The 23,441-nt window shown below is 52.2% G+C and overlaps 2 pseudogenes; both read left to right on the forward strand.

The window, feature by feature from the left end:
• The first annotated feature begins 882 nt into the window (after window positions 1-882).
• On the forward strand, window positions 883-6,362 carry LOC133232476 (primary amine oxidase, liver isozyme-like; annotated as a pseudogene).
• Window positions 6,363-12,269: 5,907 nt separating this feature from the next.
• Window positions 12,270-21,771, forward strand: LOC133232478 (primary amine oxidase, lung isozyme-like; annotated as a pseudogene).
• The last annotated feature ends 1,670 nt before the right edge of the window (window positions 21,772-23,441 follow it).

The following is a 23,441-nucleotide window of genomic DNA, read 5'->3' on the forward strand; positions in this document are numbered from 1 at the left end:
TTTCTCTGGTCCTGTCAGGACTGGCTGCACAGAAGATGGTGTCTCCCCCACATCACCTGCCTGAGAATGGAGGTAGCTTTGCTCTCTTCCTCTGCAGTATTCTGGAAAAGGGTTTCCTGGGGATGAGGGTTGTGGACAGCTAGGTTAAGTCCACAGCCAGAGTTCCAGGCACCCTGACCTGTGATCGTCCATCAGTCCTGTTCCTGGGGTAAGGAGGGGGTCTTTCTTACACTGACTGCTCCCCCCACTGCCTGCTCCCCTCCTGTGACTCAGGGAGCTCAGGGCCTCCACGATGTTGAACTGGCTCAGCTCTCAGTTCCCCAGCTCCCTATAGGTGCTTTGTGTTCTCCGCATGACTCTGCAGGCTCCTGTGGGTGCCTGTAGGATTCTGGTGATGGGGGAGCAGAGGACAGTGATGAGGGCTTCCCAGTCTAGAGGAAGGAAGGAGCGAATCCTGCTGGAGGGTTGTGCTCAGGTGTGATTTTCTTACAGCCAGGTAGCCAGGAGAAAGTTTGGGCCTGGAGCAGGAAGGAAGAGCCCAAGAACAGTCCCTTTCTGTCCCCGTCAGATCTTCCCCTTCTGTCTCCAGCTGTGTACTCAAGCCCAGCCCTCCCCCACTTTGTGCTCCAACCTTGAACCTGAGTGTTTGATTTGGAACAAAAAGACAGAGGCTGACATTGGTCACTTAAAATGCAGATTCCTACCTCAGCCCTATTTCCCGAACTGAGTTAACCACTGCCCCCACCGCCACCCTCCACTCCCTGCCAACCCTCTGCCCTTGGCTGCTTGTCTTGAATGTACCCTTCATGCCATCGCCCAGAAGACCCACCCAGAGCCAGGAACCTCGAGACACTAAGAGGGCATCATTCACCCAGTTCTGTCTGTCTATGTATCTTGCATGCTGCATTCTGATTCAAGAGCCTGAAGAGTCAGGAGTTTTAGCGATGTTCATCTTCATTTTTCTGTCCTTGTGGACTCTTCTGGTGATGGGCAGGGAGGAAGGTGGTGTTGGGAGTGAGGAGGGAGTTGGGAAGCAATGTCATCCCAGTCTGCCTCCCCGCTGCCCCTCCGCATCCCCCAGTGTCCAGCCCTGGGCACACCCTGACCACAGCCAGCTGTTTGCAGACCTGAGCCGAGAAACGCTGACAGCTGTGATGTCTTTCATGACCTAGAATCTGGGGCCAGACCCGGTGGATGAGACCCAGGCCCGACCCTCAGACAGCTGTGTCCTCTCGGTAGAAGTGCAGCTGTCCCCTAAGCCTGCAGCCCTGGCCCACCTGGATAGAGGTAGCCCCCCACCTGCCCGGGAGGCACTGGCCATCATCTTCTTCGGCAGACAACCCCAGCCCAATGTGACTGAGCTGGTGGTGGGGCCACTGCCCCAGCCCTCCTACATGCGGGATGTGACCGTGTAGCGTCATGGGGGCCCCCTGCCGTATCACCGACGCCCCGTGCTTCTTCGAGAGTCCCTGGACATAGAACGGTTGATCTTCCACAGAGAGCTGCCCCAGGCTGCTGGTGTCCTGCACCACTGCTGCTCCTATGACCAACGAGGATAGAAACTGTTGACCATGAACTCAGCTCCCCGTGGCGTCCAGTCAGGGGACAGGGCCACCTGATTTGGCCTCTACTATAATATCACAGGTCAGGAAGCAACAGTTAGAACTGGACATGGAACAACAGACTGGTTCCAAATAGGAAAAGGAGTACATCAAGGCTGTATATTGTCACCCTGCTTATTTAACTTATATGCAGAGTACATCATGAGAAACGCTGGGCTGGAAGAAACACAAGCTGGAATCGAGATTGCTGGGAGAAATATCAATCACTTCAGATATGCAGATGACACCACCCTTATGGCAGAAAGTGAAGAGGAACTCAAAAGCCTCTTGATGAAAGTGAAAGTGGAGAGTGAAAAAGTTGGCTTAAAGCTCAACATTCAGAAAATGAAGATCATGGCATCCTGTCCCATCACTTCATGGGAAATAGATGGGGAAACAGTGGAAACAGTGTCAGACTTTATTTTTCTGGGCTCCAAAATCACTGCAGATGGTGACTGCAGCCATGAAATGAAAAGACGCTTACTCCTTAGAAGGAAAGTTATGACCAACCTAGATAGCATATTCAAAAGCAGAGATATTACTTTGCCAACAAAGGTCCATGTAGTCAGGGCTATGGTTTTTCCTGTGGTCATGTATGGATGTGAGAGTTGGACTGTGAAGAAGGCTGAGAGCCAAAGAATTGATGCCTTTGAAGTGTGGTGTTGGAGAAGACTCTTGAGAGTCCCTTGGACTGCAAGGAGATCCAACCAGTCCATTCTGAAAGAGATCAGGCCTGGGATTTCTTTGGAAGGAATGATGCTAAAGCTGAAACTCCAGTACTTTGGCCACCTCATGCGAAGAGTTGACTCATTGGAAAGGACTCTGATGCTGGGAGGGCTTGTGGGCAGGAGGAGAAGGGGATGACAGAGGATGAGATGGCTGGATGGCATCGCTGACTCGATGGACGTGAATCTGAGTGAACTCCGGGAGTTGGTGATGGACAGGGAGGCCTGGCGTGCTGCGATTCATGGGGTTGCAAAGAGTCGGACACGACTGAGCGACTGATCTGATCTGATCTGATAGCATCACAAAAGGTGGATCTTACCTGCACCTTGTGTGGCTGGCGCTGCAGGTAGACCACAAGGCTCTGGACCCTGCCCAGTGGACCATCCAGAAGGTGTTGTTTCCAAGTCGCTACTATGACAGTCTGGCCCAGCTGGAGGAGCAGTTTGAGGCTGGCCGGGTGAATGTGGTGGTGATCCCTGACGATGGCACAGGTGGGTCCTGGTCCCTGAAGTCCCAGGTGCCCCCGGGTCCAACTCCCCCTCTGCAGTTCCATCTTCAGGGCCCCCGCTTCAGTGTCCAGAGCAATCAAGTGTCCTCCTCATTGTGGACTTTCTCCTTTGGCCTCAGAGCTTTCAGTGGTCCTAGGATTTTGACATTCGATTACAAAGAGAATGACTGGCTTACAAGATCAGCCTTCAAGTGGCCAGCACTGTTTATGGTGTGGGAATACACCACAGCAATGCTCACTCGCCCTATGAATAATGGCATTGGCATGGGTTACTTCCCCACACTCCATTCCTGTAGAGCGCCCCTACCGGGCCACCTACATGGACTGTCACTTCCTTGTGGAGTCTCAAGCCCCAAAGACACCACATGATGCCTTTGGTGTGTTTAAGCAGAACAAGGGCCTGCCCCTGAGGCGACACCACTCAGATTTTCTTTCCCACTATTCTGGGGGCGTTGCGCAGACAGTGCTGGTCTTCAGGTCTGTGTCCACGATGCTCAACTATGACTATGTGTGGGATATGGTCTTCTACCCCAATGGGGCCATAGAAGTCAAATTGCATGCCACGGGCTACATCAGCTCAGCGTTCCTCTTTGGTGCTGCCCGAAGATACAGAAACCAGGTTGGGGAACACACGCTGGGCCCCATCCACACCCACAGTGCCCACTACAAGGTGGATCTGGACGTGGGAGGTAAGACACCCTAAGGGAGGCAACGATTTCAGTAGAGGGGGCTGAAAGATTGGAGGCATCTTTGGGTGAGAGGGGAGGGAAGCAGGGGACACACTCAGTCTGGTCTTCTCTTTGACCCCAACTCTGAAGACAGGTGCAGGCAGAGTCCAGAGGGGCAGGGCAGCTGCCTGACCAGGCCTCCCTCCGCCCCTCCCCCTCTGCAGCCCCCCTGCCCCCAAAACTGGAGAGCTGTGTCTGGGCTGAGGACATGGCTTTTGTCCCCACAACGGTACCCTGGAGCCCTGAGCACCAGATGCTAAGGCTGCAGGTGACCCAGAAGCAGCTGGAGACTGAGGAGCAGGCTGCCTTCCCCCTGGGAGGGGCCTCCCCTCACTACCTGTACCTGGCCAGCAACCAGAGCAAAAAGTGGAGGCACCCTCACAGCTATCGCATCAAGACGGTCAGCTTTGCTGGGGGGCCGATGCCCCAGAACAGCTCCACGGAGAGAGTGGTCGGCTGGGGAAGGTGGGTGGTGAATATTGTTGGAGGTGGGTGGATGAGATGAAAACAGCATGTTGGGAGGGGCAATTGGGAACCCAGTTCAAATTCTACACAAGGTGAGGTAAGAAAACAAAACATTTCCTGGTTATCAAAAGGCCTACAGTAGACACATGGTCCCCTTGGAAGGCTAAAGCCCAGGCAGATAAGACTTTCCTGTTTTCCTAATGCTGTGCCCCAAAGGGATCAACAGGAGAAGGACATAATAAGATGTTGGGCTCAGGTCAAAAAATAAAGAAAAAGAAAGAGATCACCCAAGTACTGTATCTTAAAAAAAAAAAAAAAAGGTGTTGGACCACCCACTAGGTGGGATGTGGGATGTGCAGGATAATGGCTGCACACTAGGGTGACATCACAGTGAGGGTGTGGATGAGCTGGGAAGCTGAGGTCCATGGGCTCAGCTCCCTTCCATGATGATCAGGCAGCAGGACAGGGACGGTGACCATGGACCCCTGACCAGAGCATCTCTAGGTACCAGCTGGCCGTGACCCAAAGGAAGGAGACAGAGCCCAGCAGCACCAGCATCTTCAATCAGAATGACCCCTGGACTCCCACTGTGGACTTTGCTGACTTCATCAACAATGAGACCATTGCTGGAAAGGTCAGCTGACTGTGGGAGAAGAGGGAGGGGTGGGGGGGCACAGAGATCAGCCCTACCTTCCCTTGGCGGGGGGCCTGAAAACCCGTGATCACCTGAATGGCTGAGCTGACTCCTGCTTCCGTGCTTTTGTGGATCTGCTCACTATTTGTTGGGGGAAACTTCCTAAGCTGGGAGTTCATCTGCAGACCCTGGCTGAGGTTCCAGCCTCTCCTCAAGAGGCAGCAGCTCTCTCAGTCTCTGCCTGTGGACTGAGTCCTTTAAGGGCCCCAGGATTCAGAAGGGCTGGAATGACCAGGGAAGACCACATCTCTTATACCTAAAACTTCTCCGTTTCTGTCTTCAGCACTAAAGTATTAATTTCCAAATGTTGAACTTTTCTGCCACCCAAACCTGATCTACTCTCCTCCATTTTCCTTCCTTCAGTTACAGTTTGGGAACTCTCCCAGAGTCAGCGGAGGTGCTAAAGTAGCCTGTGGGTGTCATCATTTCTCTTAGGATGGGTAAGCTGATGGGGACGTGATGGGAAATGTCAGAGATGGCAGCTGCAGGCTGGGACATGGGAGGCTGGTGTCGTTCCTAATATGAAGTTGATTCTTTATGCTTTGACTTCTGGGCTACTATGAAAAAAAGGTTAAAAATTTAAAACCCTCTTGAGTGATGGTGGGCTCCCAAAGTGAATCCTCTGAGGCTGCAGAGGTGTCCTTAGCAGCGCAGGGCTTCATGACCCCCTTTCTTCCCCTACTAGGACTTGGTGGCCTAGGCAACAGCCGCTTTCCTGCACATCCCACATGCAGAGGACATTCCCAACACGGTGACAGTGGGGAACGGTGTGGGCTTCTTCCTGCAACCCTACAACTTCTTTGATCATGAGCCCTCGTCAATTCTGACTCCATAAACTCCCAGGAAGTCCAGGATGCTGGGTCTTATGAGGTCAACTCCCTGCCTTGTCTGCCCAAGGCTCCTGCCTGTGCCCCTGATCTTTCTGCCTTCTCCCACGGGGGCTTTTCCAGAACTCGGTGTTCCCTGGGATGGGAAATGAGACTGGGGCTCCAGGGTCTGGGAGCGTGGGGAGAAGGGCCAGGAACTGGGGAGCCTGTGCCCTCTTCTCCCTCCTCACGCCCCGGGGTCCTCTCTCTCCTCCATCGTCCTCCCTTGCTTATCGCCTCACTGGGGTCATCCTGAAGCTATGCTGCCTGAATCAGGGGCTTCTCAGCTCTGTGCACCCCAACCTGCTGGGTTCCTGTCGCAGAGGAGAGGAACGGTCAGCTGAGAGGCTGGAGTCATGGTTACACGTTTCTACAAGACTCCTCGGTTTGGTGTTTTTCATTTTCTTTTCTTTTGTCTTTGCTTTCTGCTTTCCCCAAATGGTTTTAGGCCATGCCAGGTCTCTCCTGAGACTCCCCAGTCCTCACTTGAGAGGAGAGGAAGCGAGGTCTCTCTGGGGATGGATGCCTAGAGGCCGTGGGCAGGGTTCCTGGCAGGCTTGTGAATCCAGGAGTCCAGCTGGAAGGGGCTCTTTGGCCCATGTTTCCTCTCATCCTGGTCCTCCTTCTCCCTCTTCCTTCTCGCCTCACCTTCTCCTGTTCTTACCTATTCTTATAACCTGGGATTTACATCCCAGCCCTGAGGAGATGTTCCTCAGCTCTCACTTTTCAACTCTGGTCTCCTCTCCTGACTCTAGGCCTGTGGAAGTCTGAAAATGCAAGGGACATCTAGCTTGAGAGGACAGGCCCCGTCTGTCTCCCTGTGTCTGGGAGCTGCCCCTTCCCTCAGTCCTGGGGCAGGGTGTTTCCCCACAGTTCTTTCTGCCCATTTGTATAGGCCTGTCTTGCGTCCTCTTGCAGAGGATGCTCATGGAGACAGCAGCAGCTCTAGTTAGCACTTGAGGTGGTTTGTGGGTGCAGTGGTAATGAGGAGTGATCATTTTGTGCCAGGTGTGTGGTGTGACCAGGGTCCTCTGAACTTGGCAATAGCCAAGATGGGAGACTGGGTGAGAGCCAAGGGTGAGAAACAGAAAGACCAGTCACACCATGCCATGGGGACAGGGGCTGACCAATCACGTGTGAGCATGCAAATGAGCCAGGGCCTCTGTGGGTGGAGCCTCCCCCACAGGCTGTCCCTTCAGGATCCGGGGTCTCTCCACAAATGTCCAGAGACTGGACATAATACAACTGTCCTTCCCTAGAACATTTGTTAAGTAAGTTCTAATACGGCTTGACAAAGCAATACTCCGCAGCTGTAAAACTATATCTTTTCATAGAAATTACTCTTCTAAAGAGTAAGGCAATGCACAGAATGTGAACCGGGCACCTCCATTTGTGTTTTATGGGGAAGGATCATATAAACCCATATTTTCGTATCTTATACGTGCATATTCAGAAGACATGGGTAACACTGGTTGCCTCTGTGAAGAGGAACCAGGAGGTAGGGACTTGGGAGGGAGGAGACTCGATACTACATATCCTTTTGTACGTTTTGAATTTTGAACCGTGTGACTGTATTACCTATTTATTTATTATTATTCAAAAAATAAATGGGGCTAAATAGATTCTGACTTCATTCTTTAAAGTAACTTGTCTTTTTCTTGCCTGGAAAATCCCATGGACGGAGGAGCCCGATAGGCTACAGTCCACAGGGTGGCAAAGAGTCGCACACGACTGAGCAACTTAACTTTCAGGGTAGGGGAGGGTACTGTGCCCAGGGACTCAATTTTTTCAAGTGTTTGAGACCCAGAGAAATGGCTGTGGCCTCTGTGCTTAGTCAGTCAATCATGGCCAGCTCTTTGTGACCCCATGGACTGTAGCCTACCAGGCTCCTCCATGGATGGAATTCTCCAGGTAAGAATACTGGAGTGTATTGCCTTTTCCTTCTCCAGGGAATCTTCCTGACCCACGGAGAGAACCTGTGTCTCCTGCATTGCACAGAGGTGTGGCCTCTGGTGACCCCTTTGCCTCTTCTTGCCTGTATATCTCCAAGATAAAATGTTAAATGTCAAGAATTTCTTTTGCTGTCTCTTGCTCACTCTCCCTGTCTGTCTCACTTCAAAGAGGGGGAATGAGAGGCAATGGGGAGGGATGGACTTCCACCTGCTGGAAGCCCAGGCAGGGCTGGGCAGTGAGGGACAGGAAACAGATTTCACATGCTGCTCAGCTTCTAATCTGAGGGAGATCATATCCAGGGAGCACAGAAGGGAGCTTCTGCTCCCTTCTGTTCTGCTCCAAGCCCAGGTTCTCTTCTGGATCAACCGTGGATAGAGGTGAGCTGATAGAAGCAAGCTTCCTAAGAACAGGGAGAAAGCCCTCAGTCAGGAGAGAGGGCCAGTGCTGGGTGGGTGAATTTATAAAATGACCTGAAATGAAAGTCAGAGTGACAGAGGACAGAAATGGAGGAAAAGGAGAGGCTAAAGACTGAGACAGAGGAGAAAAATGGGTGCTGTTGCCGCTGTGGCTCTGATACTGACTTGATACCTGTTCTTTCTCTGACTTGAGTCATTGAACTTCTCCACAACGTGCTTATGCGGTTGTCTCTACCTCCTCCTGGCTCCTCTTTCTGATCAGATGCACAATAGTGAGTGCTGGAGGCAAAAGGAAGAAAGAAATGCGGTGTCCACCCCTTCCCCAGCCTGGTTGAATAAGTTGCAAGTCATTGCCTTGAATCCCATGTCCAGACCAAGGCTGTGAGTGAGTGCAAGTGGTGAGTGTGCCTGTGAGTGTGTGTGGATGCTCGCTTAGAGCTTTTTTAAAAGTTTGTTCTCACTTTTTTTCTTTTAATGTATTTTTCTTTCTTCGGCTGTGCTAGGTCTTAGTTGTGGCATGAAGGACCTTCGATCTTAGCTGTAGCATGTGGGATCTAGTTCCCCAACCAGGGATCCAACCAATGCCCCTGCACTGGGAACAGGGGAATGTTACCCACTGGACCATCCGAGAAGTCCCAGAGCACTGCTATATTTAGGAGCACTTACCACCTGGCAGGTTCAGTTACTGAATAAGGTCAAATCCCAGCCAAAAATCGGTAGTAGTTTGTGTGGTGATGAGATATTAATAATTGTGTAGAAGATTCTTGTATACTTTACACAGTGCTTGGTGGGTTTGGAAAAAGGGGATACCCTTAACCAAATAAAAAATGTGTATGAGGTCCTGCTGACAGCTTCTCTGATGAGACTTATCAGTGAGAATTGGCTACCTTCTCCAGTATTCTTGCCTGGAGATTCCCAAGGACAGAGGAGCTTGGTGGACTACAGTCCACAGGGTTGCGAAGAGTCGGACTCGACTAAATTGACTTAGCACAGCACATATCAGTGAGAATGGGCTCGTTTATTCTACAGCCTGTTTACTTGTTTTAAGGGGAAACCCACCCCTCCAGCTGCTCCCCAAAGGTTCTCTCTCATTTATCCAACCCTCTCCCTGACCTTTAAATCTCTCCCTCTTGACTGGTTCTTGACTCACATCTCGTTAAGTCTCTGCCAGGACCCTGACTCTCCAGGACAGGGTCTTCCCTCAGCTTGTGCTTCTCAGATGCCTTCCTCCAAGGACAGCTCTACTTTTCCCGCCTGCAGCTTCCCTTCCCCACCGAGTCCCTCCTTATCCCACTCTTCCAAATGCTGATGCAGAATCACAGTCCCTTCCAGCCACCACTTTCTGGACTTCTGGGAGGCACTGGTCCTCTCTGATTAGTCCCCACTGAAAACTCTCTCCTGTCATGACCTCCTCCCATTCTGACCCCTCTTGGGGCATGCTGGCTGCTTCTCAGGCTCCTATGCCGGCTCCTTTGCCTCTGCTGTGCCCACCAACCTGCTCAGCCCCACACATGGGCATCTTCTGGACTCTGGCCCTGCTCTCCTCTCTCCCCTCTGCAGAGTCCTCTCTGAGTGATCTCAGGCTTCCTATCTTTGTGCATTAGTCACTCAGTTGTGTCCAACACTTTGCCACCCCATAGAGTGTACCCTGCCAGGCTCTTCTGTCCAAGGAATTCTCCAGGAAAGAATACTGGAGTGGGTGGTCATTTCTTTCTCTGGGGAATCTTCCCAACTCAGGCATTTAACCCAGGTCTCACACATTGCAGGCAGATTCTGTATCATCTGGGCCAATAACTACCTTTTATTGTTTGACACAAATCTCTATTTCTAGCCTAGAGGCTGTTCTCTGGCCCTTGAAACCTAGAGACCCAATGGCCTTTTTTCTGGGCATCTATGATCAGGCTTCCCACAGGAACCTCACCTCAAGCTTGTTGGAATCCTCCTTCAACTTGCTGCTCTTCTTGTAGGTCCTTCTTCTGGAGAAGGCCCCTCACCCTCCCAAGTCACCCAATGGAGACCTGGTATCCTTGTGTCACCTAAAGTCTGTATCCTTTCTCACACACCCACCCAATCAGACACCACGTCCTGCCAACACCCCCGGCCACATTGCTCAGATTCCTCACTTCTTCTCTGTCCTGGAGGTCACTGGCCTCATCTGACCCTTTGCCTCCTGTCGCTGTCCTCACTTCTGTCTTTGACACACTCGGTGCTCTCTCAGCATAAAGCCACAGCTGTACCCCTGGGGTGCAGATCAGAGTACAGTGACCAGGGCATCCGGAGGGGTTCCACTGGCCTCATGGGGACTCAGGGACAGCAGGCAGGCTCAGGCAGCACGTTCTGGGGCCCAGCTTGGGGACCGGGGATGGCACCTGGCTCCCAGGGATCGAGTCACCTTCAGCACATTTACACAGGCTGAGGGCAAGTTTGTCCAAACGGAAATAAGACTTACTGGAGGAAGCAGGATGTGTAGCTCCTTTCCCCTGAGTAACTCTCCAACAGAAACACCTTCAAACAGTTGTTTACGGTGTGTGATATGATGATTGTGAAGCCTAGGATGACATGAATTCAGAGGAGGCAATGTGACAGCAAGACGCTTCTAGAGAAGGTGGGCAGAGGGGCACCTTCTGCTCTATCAGTTCCTCCTCAAGGCCAGGCCAAAGCTCTCCCTCCCACTCCCTGATCATCACTTCTCTTCTAGGAGACCTGGGGATTCCCCACCAGAGTGGACATTCTTGATCTGTGATTGCTAACACTGGTCGGGAAGAAAAAAAGTGTTAGGTGTTCTCTTGACAATGTGTTCTGAGCTGGGAGGAAATACCACGACTTATCAAAGGATCCAGAATGAAGTTCCTGGGCTGGAAAGGCTTGCTGTGGGGCCAGGGATGGGTTTGACCTTAGATTCTGTCACCCCTTTATTACAAACTCCACATGAACCTTTCAAACTGAGACAGGCTAGGGCCTGAGTTCCTATACTGGAGTGTTTACACTTGGCACCTGGACAGATATCTCCTTGAGCAACAGAATACAAACAACCTGTAAGAGACTAAAAATATCTGCAAGCACTGGGCAGTCCGGGCAGTTATGAACAATGAGACACAAAAAACACAGAAATGTATTGCTGCTTCTGAGGTGAAAGGAGAAGAGCAGGGTTGGGCATGACCCCTGCACACAGCACCACCAAAGGGGTGGGCAGACCACCGAAGCCAGCCCTCAGTCCGCTCCACGGATCTGCCCCCATTCTTACTCCACTGAAGGAACCAGGCCACAGAGGGCAAGCAAGGGAACCTGTGTTTTGTTCTTGCTCCTTCCTGCTGCAGCTCGAGTACCACTTAACTCTCATTTGATTTACTTCACCGGCCTCTTATTAACACAATTGATGTAAGAGTCCAAGGCCCCAGGTTGGTCACAAAATGACCCGTGTGTGGAATTTCCATATCAAAATAGAGCTGGTTGCACAAGCAGCTGGTATCTGGAGAACCTGACCTTTCTCAGGTTGATTTCCCTGGTTTCACATGTGCCCAGATTTCTGTCTTTCTGCATTGCCTACTTTCCTTAAGACCCACACACTGCACAAGCCCTCCTGACCTGATCTCTTCTGCTGTCCCACCAACTCCTGTCTCCACCTCACACCCAATGCACTGAGCTTGGCCATTTCCTGCCCACGCCAGGTGCTTCAAGTTCTGTACCTTTGCACCTTCTGATCCTTTTGGCTGCGATGTACTGTCCATTCTCCTCCAGCAAACATACTCTGTCTGCAAAGTCATCTAAGGTGACTTCTGGGGAAAGTGGCCTTGGACAAGTCCAGGTTGGAAAGGACTTTCCCCCAGTTCACCAGGGAAGCATGTCCCATCTCTGGAACCTCAGTCTCTCCTGGTTCCCTCAGGATCTGGCTGAACAGAAGATGGTGTCTAGCTCACATCACCTGCCTGACAATGGAGATAGCTTTGCTCTCTGCTTCTGCAGCATTCTGGAAAAGGGTTTCCTGGGGATGAAGGTTGCAGACAGCTAGGTTAAATTCACAGCCAGGGTATTATGCACCCTGACATCTGATGTGGTCCTTCAGTTCTGCTCAAGGGGTGGGGGTCTCTGTAAGCTGCAACTTCCCACCCCCTCCAGCTTCTGAATGGATTCACTCCTTTCAGACTTTCCTCTAGTGACTCCGGGAGTTCAGGACCTCCAAGATGTTGACTTGGCTCAGCTTTTAAGCCCCTCAGCTCCCCACAGGTGATTGGTGTTCTCAGCATGACTCTCCAGGCTCCTATGCCTGCCATTAGGGTTCTGGTTGCTGCATGGGAGCCCTCATCAGAGGGCTTCATGGACTAGAGGAAGGAAGATGGAATCTGGCTGGATGGCTGAACACAGGGGAGTTTTGCTTGCAGCCATGTAGCAAAGAGCAAGGTTCCATCGAGAGAGTGGAAATAGAGCTCCGAGACACATCATTTCTACCATTTCTTCCCTCCAGCTGTGTCTCCCACACCCATCCCTCCCCCATTTTGTTCCCCAACAGTGAAGCTGAGTGTTTGATTTGAAACAGGAGGACAGAGGCTGACATGGGCCACTTAAAATTCAGGTTATAACCTCAGCTGCATCTTCTGAGCCTGGCCTGATCACTGCCCCGCCCCAACCTCCAACCACTGCCACTCCTCTTTCCTCGGCTGTTTGTCCTTAGTGTACATATAACGCATAGACCCGAGCACAAGTCAAAGACAGGAACCTACAGACACTGAAGGAGGCACTGTGCACCCAGTCCTGTCGGTCTGTCCATCACGCATGCTGCACTCCAAATCACAAGCCTGAAGACAGCCAGAGCTTTAGCGATGTTCATCTTCATTTTTCTGCCCTTGTGGACTCTTCTGGTGATGGGCAGGGAGGAAGGTGGTACTGGGCGTGAGAAAGGAGTTGGGAAGAAATGTCATCCCAGCCTGCCTCCCCGCTGCCCCTCCGGATCCCCCAGTGACCAGCCCTGGACACACCCTGACCAGAGCCAGCTGTTTGCAGACCTGAGCCAAGAAGAGCTGACAGCTGTGATGAGCTTCCTGACCCAGAAGCTGGGGCCAGACCTGGTGGATGCACGCCAGGCCCAACCCTCAGACAACTGTGTCTTTTCGGTAGAGCTGCAGCTGCCCTCCAAGGCTGCAGCCCTGGCCCACCTGGACAGGGGGAGCCCCCTGCCTGCCCGGGAGGCACTGGCCATCGTCTTCTTTGGCGGACAACCGCAGCCCAATGTGACTGAGCTGGTGGTGGGGCCTCTGCCCCAGCCCTCCTACATGCGGGATGTGACCGTGGAGCGTCATGGGGGCCCCCTGCCCTATTACCGACGTCCCTTTCTTATCCGAGAGTACCAGGACATAGACCAGTTGATCTCGACAGAGAGCTGCCCCAGGCTGCTGGTGTCCTCCACCACTGCTGCTCCTACAAACAAGGAGGAAGAAACCTGGTCATCTTGACCGCAGCTCCCCGCGGTGTCCAGTCAGGGGACAGGGCCACGTGGTTTGCCCTGTACTATAACATTTCAGGATCTGGGATCTTTCTGCACCCTGTGGGGTTGGAGCTGCTGGTAGATCACAAGGCTCTGGACCCTGCCCAGTGGACCATCCAGAAGGTGTTCTTTCAAGGCCGCTACTATGAGAGTCTGGCCCAGCTGGAGAAGCAGTTTGAGGCTGGCCAGGTGAATGTGGTGGTGATCCCAGACAATGGCACAGGTGGGTCCTGGTCCCTGAAGTCCCAGGTGCCCCCGGGTCCAACTCCACCTCTGCAGTTCCATCCTCAGGGCGCCCGCTTCAGTGTCCAGGGCAGTCGAGTGACCTCCTCATTGTGGACTTTCTCCTTTGGCCTCGGAGCTTTCAGTGGTCCTAGGATCTTTGACGTTCGATTCCAGGGAGAACGGCTGGCTTATGAGATTAGCCTGCAAGAGATCCTGGTTGTCTATGGTGGGAATACCCCATTCGCAATGATGAACCGCTACATGGATCGAGGCTTTGGCATGGGCAAGTTTGCCACGCCCCTGACCCATGGCGTCGACTGCCCCTATCTGGCCACCTATGTGGACTGGCACTTCCTTCTGGAGTCCCAAGCCCCCAGGACCCTACACGATGCCTTTTGTGTGTTTGAGCAGAACAAGGGCCTGCCCCTGAGGCGACACCACTCAGATGTGTTTTCTCACTATTTTGGGGGTCTTGTGGAGACTGTGCTGGTCTTCAGATCTGTGTCGAGCTTGTATAACTATGACTATGTTTGGGATGTGATCTTTCACCCCCATGGGGCCATTCAAGTCAAATTCCATGCCACGGGCTTCATCACTTCAGTGTTCCACTTTGGTGCTGCCAGAAGATATGGAAACCAGGTTCGGGAGAACACACTGGGCGCCGTCCACACCCACAGTGCCCACTACAAGGTGGATCTGGATGTGGGGGGTAAGACACCCTGGGGGAGGCAAGGATTGCAGTAGAGGGGCCTGAAAGATTGGGGACATTTTCGGGTTAGAGGTGGGAAGCAAGGGACACACTCAATCTGGCCTTGTCTTTGGCTCCTACTCTGAAGCCAGGAGCAGGCAGGCTCCAGAGGGGGCAGGGCAGCTGCCTGACCAGCTCTCGCTCCTCCCTTCTCCCCACTCCATTCCTGCAGGGCTGGAGAACTGGTTCTGGGCTGAGGACATGGCTTTTGTCCCCACTGCGATACCCTGGAGCCCGGAGCACCAGATACAGACGCTGCAGGTGACCCGGAAGCAGCTGGAGACGGAGGAGCAGGCTGCCTTCCCCCTGGGAGGGTCCTCCCCTCGCCACCTGTACCTGGCCAGCAAGCAGAGCAACAAGTGGGGGCACCCTCGGGGCTACCGCATCCAGATTATCAATGAACCTGTGGAGCCACTGCCCCAGAACAGCCCTATGGAGAGAGCTGTCAGCTGGGGGAGGTGGGTGGCGTGCGTTGTTGGAGAGTGTGGTTGAGATGAGAAGAGTGTTGGGAGGGGCATTTGGGTCCCAGTTCAAATTGTACACGAGGCGAGGTAAGAGCCCCAAACATATTTCCTGGTTATCAAAAGGCCCACAGTGGATACACACCACCCAAGTGGGAAAAATCTTTCCATTTTGGTGGGGCCATGTTGTGAAATTGAAAGGGATGTACAGATAAACATGGAAAGGTATTGGGTTACCCACTAGGGTGACATCGAGTGACTGTAGATGAGAGGGGAAACCTGAGGTCCATGGGATCGGCTCCCTTCCATGATGATCAGGCACCAGGACAGGAACAGTGACCATGGACCCCTGACCAGAGCATTTCTAGGTACCAGCTGGCCGTGACCCAGAGGAAGGAGACAGAGCCCAGCAGCTCCAGCATCTTCAATCAGAATGACCCCTGGACTCCCACTGTGGACTTTGCTGACTTCATCAACAATGAGACCATTGCTGGAAAGGTCAGCTGACTGTGGGAGATGAGGGAGTTGTTGAGGACTCAGAGATCAGCCCCTCCTTCTCTTGGGTGGGGCCTTGAAACCCTGTGGTCACCTCAAGGGCTGAGCTGACTCGTGCTTCTGTGCTTTTGTGGATCTGCTCCTTACCTGTGGAGGGAAACTTCCTAAGCTGGGAGTTCATCTGCAGACCCTGGCTGAGGCTCCAGCCTTTCCTCATGAGGCAGCAGCAGTTTCTGTCTCAGCTCTGTGGACTGAGTCCTTTAACGGCCCCAGGATTCAGAAGGGCTGGAATGACCAGGGAAGACCACATCTCTTATACCTTAAACCTCACCGCTTCTGTCTTCACCCCCAAAGGGTTAATTTCTAAATGTCATCGTTTTCTGTCACCCACACCCTGATTTCCCTCCTCCATTTGAGAGTTTGGGAACTCTTGCAGAATAAAGGGAGGTGCTGAAGTAGCCTGTGGGTGTCATCATTTCTCTTGGGATGGGTAGGCTGATGGCGATGTGATGGGAAATGTCAGAGATGGCAGCTGCAGGCTGAAATAGTGGAGGCTGGTGTTGCTCCTAGTATGAAGTTGATTTTTTATGCTTTGACTTCTGGGCTACTATGATAAAGCGTTTAGATCTTAAACCCTCTTGAATGATGGCAGGCTCCTGAAGTGAATTCTGTGGGAGACAGAGGTGTCTTTAGCAGTGCCAGTCCCATGACCCTCTTTCTTCCCCCGCTAGGACTTGGTGGCCTGGGTGACAGCTGGTTTCCTGCACATCCCACATGCAGAGGACATTCCCAACACGGTGACAGTGGGGAACAGTGTGGGCTTCTTTCTGCGACCCTACAACTTCTTTGACAAGGACTCCTCCATCAGTTCTGCTGACTCCATCTACTTCCAAGAAGACCAGGATGCTGGGTCCTGTGAGGTCAACTCCCTGGCTTGCCTGCCCCAGGTTGCTGCTTGTGCCCCTGACCTCCCTGCCTTCTCCCACGGGGGCTTCTCCTCCTAGGTGTTCCTGGAATGGGGTATGTGGCTGGGGCCCCAGGGTCAGGGAATGTGGGGAGAAGAAGGGCTGGGAGCTGGGGAGTCTGTGCCCTCTTCTCCCTCTTCACCCTCCAGGGTCCTTTCTCTCCCTTGCCTTCCCTCCCTGCTGGGAGCATCCTGAGCCTGTGCTGCAAGAGACAGGGCCATCTCAGCCCTGTGGACCCCAACCTGCTGGGTTCCTGTCACAGAGAGGAGAGGAATGGCCAGTGGGGAGTCTGGAATGATTATTAAAGTTTTCCAATCGCTTCCTGGTTTTGATGTGTTTTGCTTTTTTATCCTTTTGTCTTTGGTTTTCTGCGCTCTCAAAGCTTTTTAGGCCATGCCGAGGTCTCTCTTGAGACTTCCCAGTCCTCACGTCGGAGGAGAGGATGGGGCCTCTCTAAGGGGATGGCCGCCGAGAGGATTCCTGCCAGGACTGTGAATCCAGGAGTCCAGTTGGAAGGGGCTCTTTGGCCCTTGTTTCCTCTCATCCTGGTCCTCCTTCTTCTCTTCCTTCTTGCCTTGCCTTCTCCTGTTCTTACCTGTTCTTCTATCTTGGTATTTACCTCCTGGCCCTCAGCGGATGTTCCTCAGCTCTCATTTTTCAACTCTGGTCTCCTCTCCTGACTCTAGGCCTGTGGAAGTCTGAAAATGCAAGGGACATCTAGCTGAGAGGACAGTCCCCATCTGTGTCCAGTGTCTGGAGGCTGCCCCTTCCCCAGTCCTGGGGCAATGTGTTTGTATGCCCTGTCTTGCATCCTCTTGCAGGAGTGGTCATGGAGACAGCAGCAGCTCTAGGGAGCACTTGAGGTGGCTTTGTGGGCGCAGCGGTAATGAAGAGTGGTCATTTGTGCCAGGTCTCTGTGTGACCTGTGGCCTCTGCACACTGCAGGAGCCAGTGGGGGAGGTTGGGTGGGCACCTAGGGAGCGAGGCAAGAAGACCTGTCATGGGGCCAGGGGTTGTCCAATCACGTGTGATCATGCAAAGGAGCCAGGGCGTCTGGGGGTGGAGCCTTCCCCACAGGCTGTCCCTCTGGAGATGTGGATGGAATAGGTCTGGATCCAGGGTGTCTCTACAAATATCCAGAGATTGGAAATTATAGAACTGTCTTCCCTAGAAGATTCATTAACTAGATTCTAATACAGTCTTACAAAGCAATATTACGCAGCTATAAAAGCAATTGTATTTCTAGAAATCAATCTTCTAAAGAGCAAGGCAAGGTACAGTAGTGTGTATAGGGCACCACCTTTTGTGTTTTAAAGGAAAGATCATATAAATACGTATTTTCGTATCTTACAGATGCATATTCAGAAGACATGGGTGACACTGGTTGCCTCTGGAGGGCATCCAGGTGGAAGAGACTCAGGAGTGGGACTTAGTATAAACCCTTTTAAAAACTTTGAGCCATATGGCTGTATTACCTATTCATTTATTATTATTCAAATAATAAATGGTCCCATAAAGACCTGACTTCATCCTTTAAACTATTAATAAGTTGTCTTTCAAATAGGGTAGAATGGGGGAGGATAAACTGTGTTGAGAGATGAGCCCAGGGACTCAATTTTCTCAAATATTTGAGACTCAGAGAAATAGGTGTGGTCTCAGGTGACCCCAATGTCTGGCTTTTCCAGTAGTCATGTATGGATGTGAGAGATGGACTATAAAGAAAGCTGAGTGCCGAAGAATTAATGTTTTTGAACTGTGGTGTTGGAGAAGACTCTTGAGAGTCCCTTGGACTGCAAGGAGATCCAACCAGTCCATCCTAAAGGAGATCAGTCCTGGGTGTTCATTGGAAGGACTGATGTTGAAGCTGGAACTCCAATACTTTGGCCACCTGATGTAAAGAGCTGACTCATTTGAAAAGACCCTGATGCTGGGAAAGATTGAGGGCAGGAGGAGAAGGGGACGACAGAGGATGAGATGGTTGGATGGCATCACCAACTCAATGGACACAGGTTTGGGTGAACTCCAGGAGTTGGAGATGGACAGAGAGGCCTGGCGTGCTGCAGTTTATGGGTTCGCAGAGTTGGACACGACTGAGTGACTGAACTGAACTGACTGACTGACTGACTGATGACCTCTTTGCCTCTTCTTGTCTGTACGTCTCCAAGGGAAATGTTAAACCTCAGTCAGTCTCTCTTTGACTGTCTATGGCTCACTCTCCCTGTCTGTCTCTCTTCAAGGAGGGGGAATGAGAAGCAATGGGGAGGGGTGGCTTCCACCTGCTGGAAGCCCATGCAGGGCTGGGAGGTGAAGGACAGGAAACAGATTTTAGATGCTGCTCAGCTTCTGACCTGAGGGAGTCACATCCAGGGAGCTCACACACACAGAAGCTTCTGCTCCTTTCTGCATTGCTCCAAACCCAGGTTCCCTGCTGGGTCAACAGTGGACGGAGATGAATCACTGAGCCGGAAAGAAGCTAAGTTTCAAAGAACAGGGAGAAAGACCTCAGTCAGGAGAGAGTGTGGCGGGTGGATGAATTTATAACACGACCCAAGGTGGAGGCCAGAGTGGCAGAGGACAGCAACTGAGGAGAAGGAGAGGTTAAAGAGTGAGACAGAGGAGAAAAATGAGTGTTGGGGTCACCATGGTTCTGATACTGACTTAATGCCTTTTCTCTCTCTGACCTGAGTCATTAAACTTCTCCATAAGATTTTTATGCTGTTGTTTCTATCTTCTCCTGGCTCCTTTTCATGGTCAGTTGCATGACAGCCAGTGCTGGAGGCAAAGGAATAAAGGAATTGGTTTTTTTTTTTTGGAATAAAGGCATGTGGTGTCAACCCCTCCCTTACCTGGGCAGAATAACTTGCAAGTCATTGCCTTGAAACCATGTCCAGACCAAGGCAGTGAGTGTTTACAAGTGGTGAGTGTGCGTGTGAGTGTGTCCGGATGGTCGCTCACAGCTTTGATGTGGAACAGGGACTGTGGTTGTGTCTCTCTACAGCTGGTCTAGGGATGACACCCCTGTCCCAGGCCTCAGTGGACATGTAGACCGTGAGCTTTTCAGCCCACTCAGGTCGGAGGCCTGCAAGGTGGACCTCCAGCTGGCCACCCCACCCACGCTCTCATCAAAACCTGAAGCTGGCTGGATTGTTGGCCTCAGACTCAGTGTCAAGACAAAGAAGGGAAGAGTAATGCAGGATGTCAGGTTCTGAAAGAATTCCTGTCCACAAGGGCACAAATTTTGGACTTGGGCCCATTGCCCTTGAGGAACTGAACTAGGGGACACCCAAGATGTCCTTACAGGAGGGCGATAACTGGGATTCCAGGAATGGAGACACAGGCAAACTGAGCAGCAGAAGCCGCTCCCTCCTGCCTTGGCTCTCGTCCTGCAGCCCCAAGGCAGGGCTCCCTCTGCGAGTGCAGGATAGGATTCCCACACGCGTTCGACAAAGACTTCCCCAGTGCCTCCTGTGTGCCAGGCACCTTGGGAGGCACCAGGGTACATTATGGAGTAAGACACAAGGTCGCCCCCAGGGGTGACAGTCGCAAGTCAAGAATCAATTACATCAGGGACTTTTTCAGGGAGGTGGGAGGAGGAAAAAGCAGGGGCTCCTGACCTGGACTTAGGGACTGGAGAAGGCTTCCTGAGGCACGAGATGTCTAAGCTGATGGATAGAGCTGGCCATAGGAGAAGGAAGTGAGTAGTGACAAGTTTCCAGGAAGCGAGAACAACATGTTCAAAGGCCAGGAAGTGACAAGGTAACACCATCCAAGTCCCCAGGTTCACTGACGGGTGTGTGGGCTGAGAGCAGAGCCTGGAGGGACAAGCAGGGGCACAGAAGGCAGGTGCTTGCAATCCATGGTTCCCCTAAGAGAAATGGGGAGCCATGGAAGGATTCTAAGCAAGGGCGTGCCAGGGTGAGAGTTTCCTTTGCCCCTCCTGCAGTGGGGGCCCAGCGTGTGAACCACTGGACCACCAGGGAAGTCCCAGAGCATCACTGTATTTAATGGACACTTAACACTTGGGAAAGTCAGTTGCTGATTAAAGTAAAATCCTACCCAAAAATAGTTCCCTTGGTGCTTTGTGCACTGATGGGATAATTGCTTAGATGATCCTTGTAAACTTTATACAGAGCATGGTGGGATGGGAGAAAATTAAACCCCTAACAAAAAAAATAAAAGGTTTCTTGGCTCTCCTAGACGGCTTCTTTGACTGGATTTGACAGTGAAAAATGGGTTCATTACCTCTACAGACTCTTCACCTGTTTTAAGGGAAACCCACTGCTCCTGGCCCCCTCCAGAAGGTTCTCTCTCAGTTATCCACTCCTCTCTCTGAACTGTAAATATTTCCCTTTTAATTGGCTCTTAACTCATCTCACTTAAGTCGAATCCAGGGCCCTGCCTCTCCTGGGGGGTGTCTTCCCTGGGTCTGTTCCTTCCAGGCGCCCTCCTCCAAGGAGAGCTCTCCCTTTCCAGGGTCAGCTTCCCCTCCCCCTGAGTCCCTCCTCATCCCATTCCCCTCCCTCTGCTGATGCAGAAGCCACAGGCCCTTCCAGCCACTACTTTCTGGACCTCTGAGTGGCATTGGTCCCCTCTGACTAGTCCATAATGAAAACTTTTGCCTGTTGTGACCTCCTCACATTCTGACCCCTCCGAGGGCATGCCGGCCTCTTTTCTGGCTCCTGTGCCAGCTCCTTTGCTTCTGCTCCACCAACCAGCCTGCTCAGCCCCACACCTGGGCATTTTCTGGCCTTTGGCCCTGGCCCTCCTCTCTCCCTTCTGCACAGTCCTCCATGGATGATTGCAGGGTCTCCCATATTTAATGATTACTACTTGTTGTTCGACCTAAATCTCAATTTCCAGCCTAGAATCTGTTCTCCCATCCCTGGAAACCCATAGAGACAATAGTCCTTTTTCTAGGCATCTGTGCTGGGGCTTCCCAGGAGCATCTCAACCTCAAATTTATTGGTTTCCCCCTTAACCTTGCTGATCTTCTTGTAGGTTCTTCTGATGAGGAAAGCCCCTCACCCACTCAAGTCACCCCTTAGAGGAAATTCCTTGGCAGTCCAGAGGTTAGGACTCCTCCCATCCCCTGCAGCCGTCACAGGGTCCATGCATGGTTGGGGAACTAGGGTCCTACAACTTGCAGTGTGGGACCAAAAAAAGAAAAATCCATATATAACCAAGTCACCAAATGGAACTGTGTCTTTGTATCATGGAAGACACTGCGCTCCTTCTCACCCACCCACCCAGCCAATCAGACACCGAGTCCTGTCAGCTCCACCCACCACATTGCTCAGACCCTCCCTTCCTCTTGTCCTCCAGGTCACTGGCTTCTGTCTGGCCCTTTGCCTCCTGTCCGGTGTCATGATCTCTGTCTGTCCCACATCCAAGCCCTGCTCGGAACCACAGTCAGAGCTGTGTCCCCAGATTGCAGATTGGAGTGCAGTGACCTGCGTGTCCTTCCGCTGCTAGACCGGGCCTCCGAGCAGAAGCTCAGCTCAGGCACCGCCTCCTGGGGCCCAGATCTGGGGGTTGGAGATGGGCTCTGGGTCCCAGGAATCAACTCACCTTGAGCATAGTCACAGAGGCTGGGGCAAAGTTTGTCCAAAGGGAAGTAAGACCTAGTGAGGGGAACAGAACGTGTCGTCCTGTCGCGTAAGTAATTCTCCAAGAGACTCCTTTATTGTTTTAGGCTGGCTGACATGATGATTGTGAAGCCTACGATGAAAGGACATCAGAGGAAGCGATGTGTCAGCAGGACACTTAGAAGAGGTGGGCAGGGGGCACCTTCTTCTATATCAGTTCCTCCAGCAGGTCAGGCAGAATCTCTCCCTCCCGCTCCCTGAGCATTACCCACCTTCCCCAGGAGACCTAGGATACCCCAGCAGAGTGGCTCTTCTTGACCTGTGCTTGGTCACACTGGTTGGGATTAGTTTTCCCAAGCACAGGGAAAGCATTATCCATCCTCTTGATGATGTGTTCTTACCGAGGAGAAGAGGCCATCACTTACAAGAGGATCCAGAATGAAGTTCTTGGCCTGGAGAGGCTGGCCTTGTGGCCAGGGCTGGGTGTGCCCTTAGACTCTGCTCCTCTTAGTACAAAGTCTGCATGAACCGTTTCAATTTCAGAGACTGGGGCTGAAGATCCTTGACTGGGGTGCATGCACTGGCACATGGACAAATGTTTCCTCAAGCAACAGAATACAGGGAAACTGTAAGGCATTAAAAATACCGGCACGGAGCAGCAGCAGCTGGGGCGATCGTGAACCATAAGATACAAAAAGAGCACAAGTGTACTGCCACTTCTGAGCTGCCAAAAGCAAAAGCAGTGTATTGGGCACTATCTCTGCACACAGGACCACAAGCAGTTGGGTGGACCACCTAAGCCAGCCCTGGGGCCCACTCTGCGGATCTGCCCCCACTCTTACTCCACTGAAGGAACCAGTCCACAGAGGGCAAGCAGGGAACCTGTGTTTTGTTCTTGCGCCTTCCTGCAGCAGCTTGAGTACCAGTAAGGCCCTGCCTCAATTCCTCCTCTGACTTCTTATCAATTCTACTGATGGAAGTGTCCTAGGATGCAGCTTGGTAACAAAATGACCTGTATATGGAATTTGCATATCAAAATAGAGCTGGTTATAGAAGCAGCTGGTATCTGGAGAACCTGAACTTCCTAGGGTTGATTTCCCTGGTTTCACATGTTCCCAGATTTCTGTCTTTCTGCAATGCCCACTTTCCTTAAGACCCACATACTGCACAAGCCTTCCTGACCTGATCTCTTTTGCTGTCCCACCAACTCCTGTCTCCACCTCACACCCAATACGCTGACCTTGGCCATTTCTGACCCATGCCCAGGCTGTTTCAAATCTGTACCTTTGCACGTTCTGATCCTTTCGGCTGGAATGTACTGTCTATTCTCCTCCAGGCAAACACACTCTGTCTGCAAGGTTATCTAAGGTGCCTTTCGGGGGAAGTGGTCTTGGAGGTGTGCAGGGTGGAAAGGATTCTCCCCCAGTTCACCAGGGAAGCATGTGCCATCTCTGGAACCCTCAGTTTCTCTGGTCCTGTCAGGACTGGCTGCACAGAAGATGGTGTCTCCGGCACATCACCTGCCT

The sequence above is a fragment of the Bos javanicus genome, chromosome 19, assembly GCF_032452875.1.
Source record: "Bos javanicus breed banteng chromosome 19, ARS-OSU_banteng_1.0, whole genome shotgun sequence".
Classification (NCBI taxonomy): Eukaryota; Metazoa; Chordata; class Mammalia; order Artiodactyla; family Bovidae; genus Bos; species Bos javanicus.